Raw genomic sequence first — 17538 nt, 5'->3', positions numbered from 1 at the left:
AATCTAGCTTTGTATCGTGGAGATGAAGACTTCTCTTCTTGCTTCAACCTGTAAACCCACCGATTATTCAAAGCTCTTTTGCCCTTAGGCAGTTTCACCAATTCAAAAGTATGGTTCTCATGCAAAGATTGAAGTTCGTCTTTCATCGCTTCAACCCACTGATCTTTGCATTCACTCTCCATAGCCTCTTCATAACATTCAGGTTCTCCCCCGTCAGTCAAAAGAACATATTCATCAGGAGAATACCTGACAGAAGATCGTCGATCTCTGGAAGACCTTCTAAGTGGAATTGCTGGTGGAGCTATAGGTGCTTGTTGTTGATCATTCACAACATCATCCATGGGAGTATCAAAGTCACCTATAGTCTGATGGTCACCACTAACATCACCATGCACATCATCCTGGATAGGATCTGGTGAAGAGTCTAGGGGAACCGGATTCACATCGATCAAGTCACCACTACCTTGTGAATCCACTTTCTCCGTCTTATCAATGTCATCAATGGTCTGATCCTCAATGAAGACAACATCTCTGCTTCTCACGAGTTTCTTCTGAACTGGATCATAGAGTCTATAACCAAACTCACCATCTAGACCATAACCAATAAAAATGCATTTTCGAGCCTTGGCATCCAACTTGGATCTTTCATCCTTTGGAACATGAACAAATGCTTTACAACCGAACACACGTAGGTGATCATATGACACGTCTTTACCAAACCAAACTCTATCTGACACATCACCTTTCAAAGGAACACTAGGAGACAGATTTATCACATGTGTCACTGTATTCAAAGCTTCAGCCCAAAACAATTTTGGTAACTTTGCATCTGACAACAAACATCTGACTCTCTCAATCAATGTTCGGTTCATTCTTTTAGCTAACCCATTTAACTGTGGAGTCTTTGGTGGTGTTCTCTGATATCTAATTCCCTGTCGCAGACAATACTCATGAAACGACCCTGTGTACTCGCCACCATTATCAGTATGAATGCACTTCAAATTCTTCCCAGTTTCCCTTTCAACTGATGCTTGAAACTGTTTAAACACCTCAAAGACTTGATTTTTAGACTTCAAAGTGTAAACCCATAGCTTTCTTGAACAATCATCAATGAAAGTCACAAAGTAAAGTGCACCACCATGTGATCTTACTTTTATCGGACCACAAACATCTGAATGGACCAACTCTAGCAACTCTGATTTCCTATGAGGAGGATGGCTTCTAAATGAAACTCTTCTCTGCTTTCCTGCTAGACAATGAGCACAATTCTTCAGTGTAGCATTCTTTAAACCCGAAAGTTGATTCTTCTTCGCTAAACAGCTAAGCCCCTTCTCACTCATGTGACTGAGTCGTTTATGCCACAACTCAGTTGAGCTGTCATTCAGTGTCACATTCACCATCTCTCGAGAAGTCAAAGCTTGCATCAAGTACAAATTTGAGCTCTTCTTTCCTCGAGCCACAACCAAGGAGCCTTTAGTCAGCTTCCACTGCCCTTCACTGAAGGTGTTACAGAATCCCTCATCATCAAGCTTTCCTGCAGAAATCAAATTCAAACGGGCATCCGGTGCATGTCTGACATCCTTGAGAGTTAACTTTGTTCCATTGTTACTCACCAAGCTAACATCTCCCGTACCAATAACCGAAACCAAACCATCATTACCCATCTTCAATACCCCAAAATCACCAGGAGTATAAGATGTGAAGAATTCCTTCCTCGACGTGACATGAAGTGATGCACCAGTATCAATCACCCAACTAGTCTCGTCTCATGCTAGGTTGACCAAATTCTCATCACAAATAACTAACAGATCTTCACGAGTAACAGTAGCAACACGCTCGGATTTTTCATTGTCATTCCGATCGTGTTTATCACCACCACCTTTGTTCTCTTTCTTCCACTTGAAGCAATATTTCTTGATATGACCTTTCTTACCACAATGATGACACTCAAGATTCTTGTATCTCGATCTTGACTTGCTTCGGCTTTTATCTCTACCCTTTCCATCTTTGTCTCTGTTTCTCCCCCTGTTCTCGATAACCAACACCTCGGACTGTGATGTAGAACCCTGAGATCTTCTTCTAACCTCTTCATTCAACACACCACTCTTAGCCAAATCCAAAGTAATAATACCCTGTGGGGCAGAATTAATGAGTGAGGCTCGAAAGGTCTCCCAAGAGTCTGGTAGAGTAGCAAGCAACCAAAGTCCTAAAATCTCGTCATCAAATTTGACACCCATACCAAGCAACTGATTCATCACACTCTGAAATTCACTAACATGGTCAGCTATAGACATTCCTTCTTTATATTTCAGCGCTATCATTTTCTTCAGCAAAAACAACTTGTTGTTGCCCGACCTCGAAGCATACAAGCTTTCAAGCTTCTCCAACAATGTTCGAGCGTGTCTCCTGATCAATGTGGTTGTAAACGTTTTCTTCAACAAATTGCCGAATAAAGCCACACACTTGTTGATGCTCAAATTCCCATTCTTCATCACTTTTAGAATCGGGTTTTTGAGTAGTAAAGACCGGAAAATGCAAAGCCTTCACAAACAACAAGTCCTTCATTTTATTCCGCCAAAGTTGATAATTTGTGCCATTTAACATAATCATCTTGCTCGTATTAATTTCCATAATTATCTGACACAATAACCAAGCTCTGGTACCAGTTTGTTGGGAAGAAACCGAACAACCGAAACAAAGCGAAAGCACAACCGGTGTTCTTTCTCTCCTTATAACTCCTGTCAAAAATTATGGCAAGCACAATAGCACAAGATATGTTCTCTAGCAACCTTAATCAACCACAAATCAACTAATGCAACCACAACAAAAATAAATAGAGACACCGGTATTTTTACGTGGAAAACCCCTTTAAATCAAGGGTAAAAACCACGGGACTTTAGAGTCCGATCAAGAGTTCCACTATCATCAAATGTTCAACTACAAGATCACAATATCAAGCCTACAACAAGCATTCAACTCCAACAAGGCTAACAATATATAATCTTTAGTAAAAGAGAGAAAAATGAGAGAATATCACCAAAAACGCAGCTGCTGAAAAATGGGTATTTTCGATGCTACAAGACTCGGATGAAAAATCTGACCGTACAAAGTCAAGAACACCTTATCGCCTAGCTGCTGTCCAAAAATCAGCTCAATCGAACCACGGATGAACCTTCGATCGAAGAGTTGATCACTGCTGCACCAAACTTAAAAAACTGAAATTTTCTTCTCTCTTTCTCTCCGTTTTAATTTGAGATTTTTTTTTTGTTTTAGCTCTACAAAAATTTGTGCCCACATCACCCGTTAAAAGCCCCCCAAAAATGGCTTTTGACAAAACCAAAAAGAGACAATAAAATGTGGCAGAAATTATGGGTTTCCCATATAGTGGGACCCACACCTAACAAGTGTGACGCTGATATTACCTCGATGGAAATTCATGGTTTATGGTATCGCGTGCTTGAGATCCTATCTGATCGTCGAATCCTAGGAATTTCCAATAAGGAGGTGATCAACAAAGGCATTTGTCCGCCTCCATTTCCAGATGATGATTGGATCCGAGATTCTCGGGTGTTTACTCCTGGTCCCGGCTTTGCCGGTGTTACTCTGTTTTATGACTGCCCCTCTCCCATCTCAACGGATCTTCTATTCTTTCCTTGCAATAAAAATGATGATTATAGTAATGTTTCGGTAGCAATAGCAAATAATAACAATATCCATCCGCAGAGATGCTCAGATAGTGTCAGTGTTACGATTCTTGAAACCTCCTTGGAAAGCCTCCGCAATCATTCCTGGGATTTGAAAGGAGCCTTGAAAACAGGATTCGAGCTGCAATGGAGGAAGAACTATTCAGAAGAATGCTGGAACTGCACTTCTTCCGGTGGAGCCTGCGGTTTCCACATCTTCGAATATCAAACATTCTTCTGCTACAATACGTCCGGTATGTACTATCCCTTTTTACAGCTGAACAAAAACTATTATTATTTATCATTAGTTTATTACTAGCATTATTTCTCATTGGATTAAACTTGAATACGCAATTAAAATCTAACATCAGTTTTTTAAAATATATTTTAATAAAAATAAAACTGAAATTCAGCATTTGATAGATATAGACTTGCATTGCAGAGACAAGACTTTTCTGGTAACATGATGGAAGATTTAATATATATATTACACGAAATAATTGTGGTAATTGGTAGCCTTACTTATCTTAGTTAGTCAAGTATATATTACATTGTTTTAAAATTAAAGTATTTTTTTTATATATTTTCATAATTCTTTTTATTATTAATATTTTAGAATTCCAATTGTTAAATCTAATAGTAAAACCATAATTACAATGATATCTCTTTATTATATGTATCAAGCACATCATATTTATCAATATATATTTAAGAAATTAATTAAAAGTTATTTAGACATCCCACAACATCATCTTCAAATTGAGTTTGGATTATCCCAAAAGGAAGGGAAAGATGGAAGTGACTAAAATTAAGAAATCTTTTGTTGGTTCACCTAACAGTAAAACCCACGCACCAAAATTTTCTATTACTACTATTAATAATAAATCATTGGATTCCAATATATTAATCATTAATTATAAAAAATGTCCTCTATTCATCAACCAATAATAACACCTTCAAGTGTGTTGTATATTACTATTGCATTTACAGACTCCAAATCCAAGCCCAAGTGGAAGCAAAATCTACTATTCATAGGTATGAAACAATTTGTTGGATATGTATGTGATTTGATTTTTACTTTCTCTCTTACATACACAAAACATGTAACTACAAAAATCAAATGAAAAAGTATTACTAATTACATATAGCAAATTCCGAATCATTCCATAAATTTTAATCGATGCATTCTCAATAAAGAGGGTGAGTACATGCAACAGGTTGGAACAATTGTAATAAATACGTGCTCTATTCCACTGCCTAAATGTTAAATTTATTATTTTACCCTTTATTATATTTTTATATACATATTTTAATATTTTTATCATTTATACTCATGACTTATATACATTTGAATATGTTATATATGTATTAAAGTATATATATTAGAGAATTTTATAAACAAAAATCATGTTCATGAATAAATTTTAGGATATTAAATGGAAAAATCAAAATAAAAGAAGTGGGTGAAGCAATCTGGAGTAGATCAACATTCATGGATGCATACCATCATAGGGCGGAGGTCAATGAGACAATCTCCACCTTTATCAGCTTCATTATGGTCAATAGTTATTTGATATGTTAACAATTAATAAAACTATAGGAATATTGTTTATTTGACTTATTTTTTCAAATTTCCAAAGTAATCTTTTTCAAACTACAGCTAGAAGGTTTCAAGGTTAGATTTGATATTCTACATTTATAATTATTTGAGTATTACTCACCTGTTGTGATATGTGATTGACAAGAATTTTGTTAAGAATCTTGTTGATAGGAACTCGATTTATTAATCTTGTTATTTGAATTATTATGTTTAATTCGATAAGCTTTATCGTTTAAATGACGAACTTACTAAGGTTTATAAAAGCTTACCCGTGATTTGTTGTGCTTTCTTGTAGATAACATATTGTGGGTAATCGGGTGATCGGATCAATTCGAAGAAATCACACAATCTGAGGTTCTTTAGTAAATTATGAATTCGATTTGGCTTATATGGCATTTAATATGACCATTGATCATATTCCGTAATGTTTCATAAGTACATGTAATTTGTTTGGGTTGTGCATTTTGATGTTGTGGTATGAATAGTTAATGTGGTGTGTATGTTTAATTTCATGTTTAAGCATAAGTAAACAAGTATGAAATGGTAAGTGTGGTACAAAGGAATTGAAGGTAAGTTATATTTGAGTGTGTTGTGGCTTGTGTAAAATAACTAAAGTAGTGAAATGTTGGGTAATTAGGGATGTGGTGTCATTGATGGCACATTGGTTAGGCGCCTAGGTTGGTTGTTTAACTTGATTTAAGTAATTGAAAATGTATGCCAAAGTCTTGTGAACATGTGTGTAAGTTTAGAGTTAGGTACTTAAGCATTTGTTTGTGAAATGAGCATGTTTTGAGACATTTATAAGCACACACGGCTTGGGAAACAGGTTGTCACACGGCCGTGTACCTCTAGCATGTTATGGTACAGGCTGATTTACATGGGTATAAAGAGTTACACGGCCTGGCGACACGGCCATGTGACCTTATATTACACAGGCACAGTGAGTTACACGGTCTGTGCACACGGGAGTGTGGTTTGTCACATAGCCATGTCTAGAACCACACGCTCTGGGTTCTGTCACACGGCCGTGTGACCCTTGTTTTGAAATTTTTTAGTTTTTTCCTAAACTTTATGATTTGCTTCGAATTGGTCCCTAATTATTCCTAAACTATTTTTAAGGCCACGTAAACTTGATTTAAGGTCCGTAAATGTATGTATTACTCCAATATGAATTATTTATGAAATTCTATTAATTAATTTGGTAAACTTGAAGCTATTTGTTATTGATTGTTCTAGTTTGTACAGTAATATGTCATAACCCTAATCTGGCGACGGGTACGGGTTATAGGTGTTACATTTAGTGGTTTTAAAGTTACATTTTATTCGATTCTTGGACTGAACGTAACGTGTTTGAAGTTTAGAGAATTACATGCCATATAAACTTATGATAGTGTGATATGATTGATCTGATCTAACCTCTATTTTTGTTACAGATTTATAAATGTTAATAGAATTTGATTTTGATCATACTGACCTTGATGAGGTAAATGGCCCCACAACTGATTTTGCAAATGTTTGATAGGAAAATCAAAATGTCCTTTTGATTTAATGAGTCAGTGGTTCACAAAAGTAGTGCGAGCCAATTTACTAGCCCTACAACCTCTACCCCTTGTTATGTTTCCTATGACATCCTTGGGTCCTCTAGAGACTGAAATAGTTCGACTATTTTGATTAAACAATCAGAAGGTATTGAAGAATTTAGTGGCAAAATAGGCGATAACTCAACTATGGCTAGGTACTGGCTTGAAAATGTCTAGGAATCTTTTTTGATGATATGGCTTGTTTATTTGATGATTATATTAGATGTGACATGTCCTTGATAACAGGTAAGATTTATAACTGGTATTCAACATTAACGGCGGTTGTATCAAAAGACTAGATTAACTAGAATTTCTTCAGATTTGAGTTCAGAAAGAAAAAATGTCATCAAATGTAATATGGACAGGAATTTGTACAACTCAGTAAATATAATCGAGAAATTGTACCTGTGGATTGTGTTAAACAGTTGTTTACGCCTTAGAAAGGCAAACGCATAGGTTAGAGAAATAACACTGGAACTAAATGTAGTGGGACCAAAAAAATAATTGTTGGATCTGAAGCTACTATATCTGATATTATTTCTAATACGTTCTATCTCTTTGATATTATTTATTGTATTTGCACTAGGTGATACTAGATTAACTTACTTATATATTTGCACTGCATTAGTAATGAATAAGGATATATTTCTTGAGTCAATTGAGTTTGATGTTATAGTCATAATCCACTGGGTAGAGTGTAATAGTTAACTTGGTATATCAAAATTATCAGTTGAGAATCTATGGCTGTGATTTTCCTATTGATCTGATATTATTACCATTTCATGAATTTGATATTAATCTGAGAATAGAATGGCTAAGGTTATACAATGCTGTAGTGAACTATAGACAAAAAAAATTGATCTGTACTATTGGAATGGTGAAAGGATTATGGCTGAGTTTGATTAATTCAGATAATACTATTAGAGTTATTTCAATTATCTCTGTACATAAATTGACTTGTAAATGTTATATATATATGTATGTATGTATGTATGTATGTTTACTTGATAATCAAGAAATGGGATCAAAGATTTATCATTTATCTATTATCAGCGAATTTCTTGATCTGTTTCCTGAAGAATTTCTGGGATTTCTGCTTAAATGTGAAAGTTGAACAAATTCAGGATAAAGAATAAATATATTTTATCTAGTATAGACGACTTGTTTGATCAGTTAAAAGACGTAATAGTGTTCTCGAATATAAATACATATTTGGATGCTATTAGCTACTAGTAAAGATTGTGGCATATTGGAAATTGTTATTGAGCTCAATGTGGCCAATATGAATTTTGGTAATGTTGGAAAAGGGCCGAGTCACAATGGATTTTTCATTTGGATTTCTTTTATCACCAGGGAAGAAATTTTTGATTTGGGTTATGGTTGATAGATTGACAAGGACAACTTTTTTATTCCAGTCAGAACTTATTACTTGCTTGAGAAGTAGCTGAGTCATGTAACACCCTCTTAACCATGTTCAATATCGAAATACGGTTACGGAGCATTACCAGACTTATAACACAATTAAATATACATTTCACATACATTTTTTTAATTCCATGTAATCATCATCCAACATCAACTACATTGTCCCTAATACGAGCCTACGATGCCCAAAACATGCTTTAAGAGTAGTTTGGGACTAAAACGATAACTCAGGAAATTTTTACATAACTTAAAAAACAATTCAAACTACAGGGGACACACGCCTGTGTGGCTCGGCCGTGTGAGAAAGACACACTTGTGTCACAGGCCGTGTGGACATTTGAAATGGGATCCCATGGTCGTGTCCCATCCCGTGTCTGACACTGTGTAACTCCCTAACTTGGGTCACACGGCCAACCACACGCTCATGTGACCAGCCCGTGTGCCCTTTCGAAATGGCCTCACACGCCCATGTGCCATGTTGTGTGCTAGGCTGTGCCAAACCTGTAGGGTATACTGACTTATGCCACATGGCCAAATCACACACCCATGTGCTGGGCCGTATGGAGCATACTGACTTGATTTTTAATTCAACACTAGGGGACATACGGCCGTGTAACTTGACCATGTGTCACACACGGCTGAGACACACGCCTGTGTCTCTGCCCATGTGGAAAAAAATAGTCTATTTACCAAGCCATCTTGCCACCCAATTTGCATACACCTACACCAAACCAAATGACACAATTCATGGCATAAAAATAGGCATTCAATTAACTAAATCAAGCCTAATTCATGCTAATTCTATACCATCATCCATAATACACTCAAGTTACAAAATGGGCCATTCCATTTATATCAAATTCACATTCACAATTCAACCAAATAAACACTTTCAAACATGCATCATTTTGCCCAAACTCACAAACATATAACTTTTCAAATATCAGCCATTCACTACAAGCATTAATATAGCAATTATCAACACAAGACAAAGGCCATTTGTATATATATTTACACAACTAAATCAATCAAAATAAGCCAACTCTCATGGCTATACACAAAACCAAATTGGATAATGTGATGAAGTCTCCGACAATTCCCGAATCCGAGCTAGCTTTGATTTCAATATAAAAACGAGAAAATAAACAAAGTAAGCTATAAAGCTTAGTAAGCTTGTATGAAATAAACTCAATTAGTCATAAATACACAATTCAATCAATTGAATATATCAACACATAATTCATATTAGCTAACAAACCTTCCACATATTCAAACATAAGATTAGGTTTGAAATTCACAAGTTTCTTCGATTCAAAACTTATACGATTCATGTACATACCTGTATGACCTCTTATTAGTCTCATACTCATCCATGTCTTTGATATACCTGTTGAACCATTCGAAATACTACCAGATGCTCAGGAATCTCACACCTAAGTGCTACATACACGGTCGAATCTAGCTCAATCTCATATCACATATAATGCTCACTCTCGAGCTATCAATGGGTCTGCTCACACAAGCTGGCGGTCATAACGAAGCTACACGGTACTGTTCACACAAGCTGATGAGTATCCGCAACACATGCTGATAACTCAGCCACCGGTAGGACATACGGACCATCACCCAAATCACATAACCCCTAATGACATGTCATTTGTATCCTAATCTATTCCTAAGGTTCAACTGGGATTTCTCATTTGTCGAATCATCGTCAAATATGTCTGCAAGGTCGATTTTACAATTTATGCAATATTAAAGCATTTAAAACACAAATATAATAATACTTATTACATACGAACTTACCTCGAATGTAAAAAACGACGAAACGAGTCGATTAGTCCAAAATGTTGTTCTTTCCCCAATCTAAATCCATATTTCACTTTTCTTGATCTAAATGTAATCAAAATTAACTTACTTAATTATCACTCTATTCAATTTATCCAAAATACACATTAAGGTAACTTTACACTTTGCCCTAATATTTCCATATTTTTACAATTTAGTCCTTATTTCATAAAATTACAAATTCATGCAATTAAATCTAAACCCATGCTAGATGAATTTCAATTAGGTCCCTAGCAGCCCATATTTTTCATTTATTTCACAATTTAACCATGAATTTTACACATTTCATAATTTAATTCCTATTTGGACATTTTACTAAAAATCACTTAACAAATGTTTTTTTATCTAACAACAAGCATGCATTTTCTATCATTAAACATCAAACTGCACCTATATTCATCAATGGAAAAACCCTAAACCTTTAATAGTTTTGTAAAATAGTCCCTAGGCTAGCTAGACTAAGCTATAACGATATCAAAAACATAGAAATCATTAAAAACGGGACAAAAATGTACCTAAATGAGCATGAGAAGCTTGGCCAAACCCTAGCTTCAAAAATGGCTATTTTTTCTTTGTGACAATCGGCTAAGGAAGATGACAACATAAAAATTTGGTTTTTGTTTTATCTATTTTACTTTAAATAACCAAATTACCTATTTAACCTTAATTATAAACTATTAAAAATACTTAATGCCATAAATGTCCATTAACATTAAAAATGGGCTAATTACTACATAAGTACCTTCATTATTTAATTTCATAGCCATTTAATACCTTTAGCTAATAGAACACAAGCTTTACACTTTACGCGATTTAGTCCTTTTTATCATATTAAGCATTCAAACGATAAAATTTCTTATCACAAAATTATTTTATCATACTTTAGACCTCAAAATAATAATAAAATAAATATTTTGACCTCAGATTTGTGGTCCCAAAACCACTATTCTGATTTGACTAAAAATGGACTGTTACAAGTCATATGTGTCAGAAATTGTTAGATCGCATGGAGTGCCATTGTTTATTATTTCTGATGTTGATTCAAGATTTACTTCTAGATTTCAAGGTAAAATTTTTGAGGATAAAATTTCCTAAGGGGAGAGTTGTAACAGCTTATTTTTCAGAGGTGTGGGAAACAGTGGTTTCGAGACCACAAATTCGATGAGTAAGTTCGTATAATTAGTATTTTAATTATACAAGTCAATAATAATTTTATATTGAATTTTGATTTGATGAATTTTAACTAATTGAATTAATGGTTAGTATGAGTGGTTGTTCCGGAAGTCAAGTGGTTTTAGAAGATAAGATATTAGGACCCCGTTTCTATAAACCTAGCTCGTGAATATTTTTATTAAATATTTACAAAGTCACATTATAGGTTATTTGAAGTTTGGCCCGGTAATTTTAACAATTGGTTGCTTAATTAAGGTAAAAGGATTAAATTGTAAAAGAGGTAAAAGTTAATCACTATAGATTTAAAATAGTAAAGGGATCAAAATGGTGATTAAACCATGGTAAAAAACTCCATGTGGTGATGGATATGATTAATCTACTAGCTTTTGGGTTATTTTCTCATTTAGTCCTACTTAGTTTAAGGTTAAATTGAAATAAAGTTTCATTAACTAATAATTTAAATAATTGAAAGACCAAATGTGCAATTAAACCCTCTTTAGATGGTAATTAAACCATATACTTATATTATGGACATATATGGACACGATTTAGTAATTTTATAAGTTGTAATAAAATGGTACTTTAGTAAATAGTTAAAATATAAGTTAAAATTAAAGAAATTAAATGATAATATGAACATTTTCTTTTCTTCTTTGTGGAAGAAAACCCAAATAGCCATTTTTAGGGTTGGGAAAGCTTCGTTCAAGCTTTAATATCTTATTGGTAAGTGAAATTTCACCCGCTTTTAGTATTTTTTATATTTTTGAGCTTGTATTAGCTTGATTTAGCTAACACGTGGACTAATTTATAAAACTGTTAAAGGTTGTGGATTATTCCATTAATGATTTTAGTGTGTTCTTGAATTTTAATGGTAGATTATTAAACTTGATTGCCAAATATGACTATTTTATAAAGTAGTTTTTGGTAAATTTGATGTTTAAGGACTAAAATGTGAAATAGCAAAATTACATATATCTGTTGTGTAATAACAATAAATATGGACTGTATTAGGGTCCTTGTAACATCCCATTTTTTAGTCAAATTAGAACAGTGGTTTTGAAACCACAAATCTAATGTCAAAAAATTATTTTAATATTATTTTCAGTATTTACAGCATGTTATTTGATATGTGCAAAAATTTCGTGAGCTAATTTTATCAATTGGTTGGTTAATTTGATAAAAAGGACTAAATTGCGTAAAGCGTAAAACTTGTGTTCTATTAGCTAAAACTATCTAATAGCTAAATAACCTTAAAGTTAAGGTCCTTCTATTGCAATTAGACCGTTAATAGCATGATTGGACATATATGGACATATATTAATGTGTTTTAAATGATTTTTATAAGGTTAATATGGTAATTCATTAAATAAAGGTTAAATAATTAAAACAAAAGACAAAACATTTCATTCATCTTTCTTCCTAACTGAAATTAAGAAAGAAAGAAGCCATGGATAAGCTTTGAAAGTTTAGCTAATGCATGCTTCAATTGTAAGTGATCTTTGACACGGTTTTTAATGATTTCTATGTTTTTGAAATCATTGCAGCTCAGTCTAGCTAGCCCGTACCTTTAATTTCGAAAATATTAAAGATTCTGAGAGTTGCCATTGTTGAATCTATGTGTTCTTTGATTTTTAATGTTGAAATATGAAAGGTTAATGATAGATTTTTCATGTTTTGTAAAGTGATTTTTGATGAAAATGCACAATAGGGATTAAAGTGTGAAATGTGCAAATTATATGATTGAAATGTGAAATAAATGAAAGTTTTGGGCTGCTAGGGACCTATAAATAATTCGGCCAAGCTTGGTTTTATTAAAATTATGTGAATTTTGTGTTTTGTGAAATAAGGAATAAATTGTTAAAAGTGTGAAAGTTTAGGGGCTAATGTGCAAATAGGCCTAAATGTATGTTTTGGACTAAATTGAATGAATGGTTGATTAAATAAGTTAATTTTGAATTCATATAGATCAAGAAAGAAAGAATTCAGATTTAGATCGGGGAAAAACAAGGTTATTGAGTAATCGACCCGATCCATCAATTTCGAATACGAGGTAAGTTCGTATGTATTAAGCATTGTAATAATTATGCTTTTAGTGCTTTAATATTGCATATATTGTATATACGGGACTATAGTTATGTTCGATGACAAATCAGCTATTGGTGGCACTTAGTGTGCGAATCAACATAGCTTCGGCTATATATGGCACTTAGTGTGCGAGATATCGAGTATGGCACTTAGTGTGCGAGACATTGAGTATTCAACGGTATTTCGTGTATGTATGAACTTGTTAAGGATTGGTACAGGTATGTACATGTATATTATGAGTTTAAAATCAAAGAAGTTACAAAGTTTGTATATGAGCTTATGAATAAGTAGGTGAAAGGTTTGTTAATAATCATAATGTACATGATAATATATTTGGATTGATGAATGTTGTATTTGTAAATAGTTAAGTTCATATCATACGAGCTTACTAAGCTATGAAGCTTACTTCGTGTTATTTTTTTATGTTTTATAGTGAATCAAGGCAAGCTTGAATCTGGGAGTCGTCGGGAACATCATCACACTATCAAACATCTAACTTGGTACTTTTGAGTTATACATTTATGGTATATGGCATGTATAGGCTAGATGTGGTATTTTGGTTGTGATTATAGCCATGACATTTGGCTTGTAAATTGTATATGTTTTGGTTTGTATATATAGCCATGAGTGATGGCTTATTTTGGTATGTTTGGAATGAATGTGGTTATGGTTTTATAGTTGCTCAAATGGTTAATTGATTTGTGGAGTATAAATGCTTGAGAAATGCCTTGATGAGGTATGAATTTTAGATGTTGTGTTGGTTATTTATAAGGGAGTTATGTGTATGTGAATTATGGTAAATGAACTATATAGATTGATATTGTTTTGGCTTGTATTTGGCTAAGTAAATGGTAGTGATTTGAGATTTGGAATAGATGAAATTATAATGGTATGAATTGTGCATTTGGTTGATGATTTTGGCTGCCCAATTGTATGATGAAATGGTACCATTTTGGTTGTTTAGGTAAGCATGAATAACGGTGACAAATTGGCCTTGCAAATGGCCTATTTTTGTCAACACGGGCATGTGTCTCGGTCGTGTGTGACACACGGTTATGTTACACGGCTGTATGTCCCCTAGTGTTGAAATTGAATTGAAGTCAGTATGCTCCACACGGTTTCACACATGGGCGTGTGACTGGCCGTGTGGTACAAGTCAATATACCCCCTAATTGGCACACGGCCTAGCATACAGGTGTGTGATTGGCCGTGTGGTACAAGTCAGTATACCCCCTAATTGGCACACGGCCTAGCAAACGGGCATGTGGCTTGGCCGTATTGCATAAATCAGTATACCCTCCAGTTTTCACACTATCTGGCACACGGGCGTGTACTCAACCGTGTGATACAAGTCAATATGCATGCCCTGTTTCCACACGGCCTGTTCACACGGGCGTGTGACACTTGTATGGTTGAAATTTTTCTAAGTTTTCAAAATTTTCATATGTTATCGGTTTAGTCCCGAATCACTTCTAAAGTATGTTTAAGGCCTCATAGGCCCTTATAAGGGACCAATTGATTGAGAATGAATGATAATTGTATGAATTGATTGAATGTATGAGAAAAGTACAGTAATGGTAAGTGATATGGTTGATTATTGAGTTGTTAATTACCGTTGATGTTGTAATGGTAATTGATATGGCATATTATATCATCATTTCAAACAAAAATTTTAAGTCAAATTACACAATTAACCTCTATACTTTTTTATTTGGAAAAATAAAAATAAAAATAATTAAATTCACTCTAAAAGAAAAAGTATAAGGACTAACTGTTAATACAAAACAAAGATTTTTTAGTTGTGTGTGTAGGTTGATAACTTGATATACAGAAGTCAAGTTTCATTTCATTCCTTACTTCTAATTATAAAAAGGTTATTTTTACAATTTTAAATGTAAAAATTTCTTTTTATATTATAAAAATAAGTAACTTATTGGGTTTCAATAATTACTATTTTTTTAAAAAAAATTTGCATGCACCTATAATTATTGATTCATATTTTAATTAACATTTGATGATATTTTTACTATTTTAGAGAAAATGAAAATAATGGGAGAGGGTCTCATACTTGGACTAGGTATTATTTGGTACCCATTATTAAAGTATGTTTAAATTTTAGTGCAATCCAATTAATTTAGTTTGTTGGTTTTAATTTAGATTGTACTAACTCTTAAATAGTTTTACTTGAAATTATTTGATTCTAACATTAATTTAATAAAAATAATAATGCATAAAAAACCAAATAACATATCTTTATGAGAATATTTTTGGTGTTTTAATTTTTTAAATAAAATTTTATCTAATTATTTATTTATTAACATTTTTCTAGATATTTAACAAACTGTGCATGTCGTTATTATTTCAGTTCTTTCCACTGCTCTGTTTTCTTTTCTCCATCTTAATTGTTTCACTTACTTTCTCCATATATTATATAGCTAATTCATTGTTTTCATACTCCATGAGCAGGACTGGTGGTAGCTATAACCATTCTCATATGCTTTCTTGTCTTGTGGTTCAAAGGAAAATCATTACTAAATCAAGGAAAGAAGAAAGAGGATGCTAGGATTGAGGCATTCATCAAAAAGTTTGGTTCTCTTGCACCAAGGCGATATTCTTATGCAGAAATCAAAAAAAATGACAAATAAATTTAATCATAAATTAGGTCAAGAAGGATTTGGCAATGTATACAAAGGGAAATTGCCTGACTGTCGTCTCGTGGCGGTCAAAGTCTTAAGTGAATCAAAAGAAAATGGAGAGGATTTCATGAATGAAGTGGCTAGCATTAGTAGAACTTCTCATGTTAATATCATAAGCCTACTTGGTTTTTGTTTTGAGAAATCAAAGAGAGCTTTAATTTATGAATTCATGCCCCACGGATCCTTGGGTGGATTCATTTATGATAGAGGATTGCATCATCGAAGTTGTCGATTGGAGTGGAGAACTTTGTATGACATTGCACTTGGCATTGCTAGAGGACTCGAATACTTGCATCGAGGTTGCAACACAAGGATCTTACATTTTGATATAAAACCTCACAACATCCTTTTAGATGAGAACTTCTGTCCCAAAATCTCTAATTTCGGTTTGTTTAAATTATGTGAAAGAAAGAAGAGTATTATTTCCATGGCTTGTGCTAGAGGAACAATAGGATATACTGCTCCAGAATTGGTTTGTCGAAACTTTGGTGGAGTTTCTTATAAATCTGATGCCAATAGTTATGGAATGATGGTCCTTGAAATGGTGGGAGGAAGAAAAAATATTGATGTTGGAGTGTCTCAAACTAGTGAAGTATATTTTCCGTCCTGGATTTATAAGCATCTTGGTAAATCTATGAACTTGAATCTTAATGGAGTAATAGTTGAAGAAGAAGAAGAAATAACAACGAAGTTGATTATTTTGAGCCTTTGGTGCATTTAATCTAATTCATCTGATCGACCATCGATGACTAAAGTGATAGAAATGTTACAAGCAAATCTTCAATCATTGATAATTCCACCTAGACCTTTTGTATCTTCCCTATACAATCTCCTAAAACTTTAGAACATCATCAATCATTTAAGCTTTGATTTGTTTGATGTTGCAAGTTTAACTCAAACTTCTAATAAAAATTATGATTGAATATTACAATTATTATGAAAAACAATTATTTTTAAAGTAAAAAAAAATCACAACAATTCAGAATATGCTAAAGCATGTGATCGCATGATAAAATTTGGACAATTTCATATGATGAAATAGTTTTCTCTCTCTCTCTCCTCACCATATGAATTAGATTGATTTCATTTAATAATATACATTTTGTTCGATATAAAATTACGTAAGGCATTATGATGGGTTATCAATTGGAACAATGATTATTAGTAAAGAAATAACAACAATGAATCTGAAGAATTCCTTTGTGTTAATTTGACAGGGATTAAGCAATCAACAACATACTTGGTAGAGTGAAAAAAGCGAAAGTATAAGTTGAGAATAATAAAAAATTAAAAGGTATAAATTGATTTGATAGTAGGATAGGACAGAAAGAAATAAAAGGAAGAGAGAAAACTAATCACTTCAAATTAGAATAAAAAAGGAGAGAAAATGACAAGGTAAAAGTTAAGTGTATATTTTACAAAATTATGCAATTTTTTAAAATTTATTA

General features: G+C 33.3%; 1 pseudogene; it reads left to right on the top strand.

The window, feature by feature from the left end:
• Positions 1–3426: 3426 nt before the first annotated feature.
• LOC107911012 (LEAF RUST 10 DISEASE-RESISTANCE LOCUS RECEPTOR-LIKE PROTEIN KINASE-like 2.7) lies at positions 3427–16934 on the top strand (annotated as a pseudogene).
• The last annotated feature ends 604 nt before the right edge of the window (positions 16935–17538 follow it).

The sequence above is a fragment of the Gossypium hirsutum genome, chromosome A11 (genome assembly GCF_007990345.1).
Source record: "Gossypium hirsutum isolate 1008001.06 chromosome A11, Gossypium_hirsutum_v2.1, whole genome shotgun sequence".
NCBI lineage: Eukaryota > Viridiplantae > Streptophyta > Magnoliopsida > Malvales > Malvaceae > Gossypium > Gossypium hirsutum.
Note: the sequence above shows the minus strand (reverse complement) of the source record. Positions and strands in the feature narration are given on the sequence as shown.